Source organism: Budorcas taxicolor, chromosome 6 (assembly GCF_023091745.1).
Source record: "Budorcas taxicolor isolate Tak-1 chromosome 6, Takin1.1, whole genome shotgun sequence".
Lineage (NCBI taxonomy): Eukaryota > Metazoa > Chordata > Mammalia > Artiodactyla > Bovidae > Budorcas > Budorcas taxicolor.
Window position 1 is genome coordinate 67,789,590 of NC_068915.1, and position 4,823 is coordinate 67,794,412.

At 35.6% G+C, this 4,823-nt stretch overlaps 2 non-coding genes across 2 annotated transcripts; one reads left to right on the forward strand and one right to left on the reverse strand.

Moving 5' to 3' along the window:
• Positions 1 to 225: 225 nt before the first annotated feature.
• On the forward strand, positions 226 to 329 carry LOC128050139 (U6 spliceosomal RNA). Its single transcript, XR_008199648.1, has one exon. It is a non-coding gene; the product is annotated as a U6 spliceosomal RNA (small nuclear RNA).
• Positions 330 to 4,057: 3,728 nt separating this feature from the next.
• On the reverse strand, positions 4,058 to 4,197 carry LOC128050111 (small nucleolar RNA SNORA15). The gene has a single exon (XR_008199623.1). It is a non-coding gene; the product is annotated as a small nucleolar RNA SNORA15 (small nucleolar RNA).
• Between the last annotated feature and the right edge of the window lie 626 nt (positions 4,198 to 4,823).

The following is a 4,823-nucleotide window of genomic DNA, read 5'->3' on the forward strand; positions in this document are numbered from 1 at the left end:
GGATGATGAGACATCTGTGGATGGGAAGAAAATCTGTGCCAATCACATATCTAGCAAAAGACTTACATCTCGAATATATAAAGAACTCTCAAAACTCAACAGTGAAAAACAAACCACCCAATCTGCTCATTCGGGAAACAATTTGCCCATGAGGGAAAGGCAAACCAAAACTACAATGAGGTATCACTGCCCAACTATTAGAATGAGCAAACATTTAACAATGAAGTGCTCACTTTGGCAGCACATATACTAAAATTGGAACGATACAGAGATCAGCATGGCCCCTGTGCAAGGATGACACGCAAATTCCTGAAGCGTTCCATATTTAAAAAATAATAATAATGAAAAAAATAAAATAAAAACTGAAAATAATCAAATTCTGGCAAACATATAGAGAAACTGGATCTTTGTACACTACTATTGGGAATATACAGCCACTCTGGAAAACAGTCCTGCTGTTTCTTGTAAAACTAAATACACACTTAAACGCAACCAAGCAATTATACTCTTGGGCACGTACACCAGAGAAATGAAAACTTAGTTTCACACAGAAAACCTGTATACAAATGTGCACAGTAGCTTTATTCATCACAGCCAGAAGCTAGAAGTAACTCATGCTCTTCAACAGGTGAAGAGTTAAACTGTGTACTGTGACACACCCATTCACTGGCCTACTCAGTGCTAAAAAGAAATGACATACTGATACACAGGACAGCTTGGATGGTTCTCTAGGGCACTGGGCTGGGTGAAAAAAAAGTTCATCTCAAAAAGATACGTATAGTACAATTCTATTTTAACACTCTCAAAATGACACAATTACAGAGATGGAGAACAAATTACCCGCTGCCAATAAATAGGGATGCAGAGGGTTGGGAAAGAGGAGACCTTGAGCTACATGATGGAGTTTCTGGGCAGTGATGGAACAGTACTGTACCTTGATTGAGGTGGTGGTTAAATCTAGACTTGAAATGTTATCAAAGTGCACAGAACTGTACACACATACTCATGAGTGAGCGCACTGAAAACCATGAAATCTGAATACGACTACTTAACAGTATTGTACTAGGGTCAGTTTCCTGGTTTAATGTTGTTATAAATATGTTGTGTAATATAAGATATTACAACTGAGGGACACTGAATGAAGGTTACACAGGAGTCTTTGTATTATTTTTGCAACTTGATGTGAATTTATAATTACTTCAAAATAAAATTTTTAAAGTGATGACATTCAAGCATCCTTATTTTTAAAATTACTAATATTTTAGGTAGAATCAAAAAATATGGAAATAATATATTTTAAATTGTTCTAAATTTTTTTCATTTTTATCATTGTTTTTGGTAATGTCTTACTATGTACATAATATTACAGTATATAGTTTATAACAGACTTACACATACTGGGAATGCACATACCATTTTTTACACTGCTGGAATAAGACATAAAAGTTTCACAGACTTCTGTTACAGAAGTTATAATAATCTATGACTGTCTATTACATTTTTTTTACTTGGGCAAGCATATGTAAGAACAGGAAAAACATGGGTTTGAGAATCAAAAAGAACTCAATTTGTAACCATATAAACAAGTAACAATCTCATCCTCATTTGTGAAATATAGAAGTTGTATTAGATCATTCCCAAGGACAGTCCAGCTCTAAAACCACTACGACTCCATGAGTTCTACAACAGGAAGAAGTGAAACAACCATAAAGAAATGTATGACTAAAACTCTAACCAGTTTTTCTTGAAACTATTACTATGGATTCAGTATCGCCAGGAATATTAAATAAAGACATAGTCTAAGTCATCATCGACACAAACACAGAAAAGTGTATGTACAAAGATAATTTTAGCTCAAAGAAAACAGATTACCAAAGCATCCTGTTGAAATATATATAGATAACAGGTACATGTGACTATTTTACATGCAATCTCACAGTTCTTTAAAGCCTCTAATTCCTGCCCATGGAATTATATTAGGTTCTGAATTGCAGCAAATAATACACCAATGCATAAAGGTGTCCTTGTACACAAGTTTGCAGGTTGGTATCTCACAAGAAGTAGACTATCAAGACATCCAGAAGAGAATTACTTTCCATCCACATAATTATTCTCCGTCTACTTGAATTAGACTTAATAAGATGTAATTTTAAGACATTCACTATTCAGGGGAAGTTAAACATCTACAAGGTGATTATACCACCCTGTTACACCACCTTCTGCTATGGAGAAATACCACCTACCTGAAACAGAGGCCAAAACCAGGAAAGAAGCCAACGGTCTTCTAAGCAGTAAAAACACAACAAGGTCCTACCACTAAAGCTCCATGTACAGGACATTCTTTGGTTTCTTACCCAGAACCGTCTATCATTTTTATCTACCATTCAACAAGTAGCTATGGTTTCTATTTTCCTATTGCATGGAAAATACCAAATTAGAAAGATGTGTTAACTACTGCAGGTGGGTGTAATGAGAGCAAACAAAAAGATACAGTTAACAGTAAAATAATAAGCAAATCTACCCAAGCCAGACATGATTTAGGAAGGAATGGCTCCACCAACGAACAAAATATGGTGGTCTGTATATTGCTGACTGAGGAGATTAATGACTGGAGATTCTACAAATACATCATTAAGAGTTCAATGACACCCAAGACACATGAATGGAACCACCAAAGCAGTATTTTTTTTTAAGCAGTATTACAGACAGCATTATCCATCTTAACTTTTTCTAATGGAGAAGAAAATTGAAAATCACATTTATATTATCTTTCCAGCATTCTTTATTACTGAACTAAATTAAAATTACATCACATCTAATGTTACCATGAAATAAAGACATACCAAAACAAGGACAAAACACAACAAGGAATCCTGAGAAGTTGAAATATTATGTTGAAATTCATGCAGGCAACAAGGCATACCTGTGAATGTTTTACAACCTGAAAAACAAAGCTGCACTGCAGTAAATGAACAAACTAGTATCCTGTCTTCGATTCCCAGATGTTCTTTAAAAAACAATGTATCTCACAACTGCTGTCACCCAACAGCAAGATTTACTTGGTAAAACTTCACGTTGACATTTCCTAGAAAGATCAAGAACGCAGTGGCATCAAAGTGTCTTGCTGCTGCTGCTGTTGCTAAGTCGCTTCAGTCGTGTCCGACTCTGTGCGACCCCACAGACGGCAGCCCACCAGGCTCCCCCGTCCCTGGGATTCTCCAGGCAAGAACACTGGAGTGGGTTGCCATTTCCTTCTCTAATGCATGAAAGTGAAAAGTGAAAGTCAAGTCGCTCAGTCGTGTCTCTTTGTGACCCCATGGACTGCAAGCCTACCAGGCTTAGGTTTGATCAAAAATGGTCATTCAAAATACTCTTTTAAAAAAAATGACCAGAAGTCTGTAAAAGTACAATCAAAGGAGAATGACGGAAAATTTTCAAAAATAAATTACATCCTTTTACTTTAAAAGATAGTACATATAAAGTACTTATCACATTACTTATTAAGTGCTCAATAAATGTGGCTACTATTACTATTAACAAGCTGGAAAATAAGGACTGGAAGCTGATGAAAACATCTATGATTATAGTGATCAAGCAACCAATAAACACTTACTAAGTGCCTACAAGGTCTCTAGCAGGGCAATACAAGTTCATCATAAGGAAATTACACAGCAAGTTTATTTATCTCTGATCAAACAAATGACAAGTTGCACAATACCTTCTAAGCCAGTAAGGTAAACATCATACTACATTCTGCAATGACTAGAACTTAACCAAGTACTTTCAACTTCTTTCAAAGCACTGTCCTTTATTTAAGTCCAGTATGCAGAACTCAAGAAATAAATTATTGACTTGTAGAGTCACCAAATGATTAAATGAATATTTTTTAAAAGCGTCACCAAAATGAGTGTTTTTTTTCCTTTCAAAATGAATCTTGTGATTTTTTTTTCCCATGTATCCACAACAAGTTTAATACTGCATTTGAAAGCGATACAAGCAACATCTCAAACAAGAGTGATTTAAGGAGCGCATGGCAAATCCTGCAAGCTTTTAGTTCATTTGTATCCCCTTTTTAACAACAGCATGCTATGAAAAAACTTAGCATACCATCATACCATTTTAAAGGGAAAACTTTACTTTTGCATGGTGTCTGGCTGTGTAAACTACTGACAAAAAGAACACAGTATTCAGCCATGCCTAATCTTGTGATTTTTATAGGGGGAGACAAAATGCTCTCCAGGTTTAGGTAGAATAAGGATTTAGATAAATTTCCTCTTAAGGAAAATATTTCTAAACTTGGAGCATCATGAGAGCACCCTCTCTACTCCTAGGATTTATGAACATTGCAGGGACAGATTTATATAAGAATACACATTAATTAAAATGTTATCTTTCATTTATATTAAATATCAGAACAGCCAATGTATAGAGATGGAATGGAGATTAGCCGTTGCCTAGGGCTGAGGAAGGTCAGGAAGGTGATGGGGTGATGAAAGAGTTCTAAAACTGGTTGTGATAGAAGTGCATAACTCCAGAATACACTAAAAACCACTAACTTGTACAATCTAAATAGGTGAATTGTACAGTATGTAAATTATATACCAAGCTGTTATTTAAAATTTTTAACTCTTTTCAAAACTCAACAAATCACACTTCCTGCATTACAAAGTCCATGGGATGTATCCTCCATCTACCTCTCTCTTACCTAGCTGACTCCAATCACTGACAGTCCTACAAGGCCACTTTCTTAACCAATTCTATCTCCACAAATACAAAGATCAAGCAATAGAACAGGTTTACGAGGGGAGGAGGCAGTCCGTTTT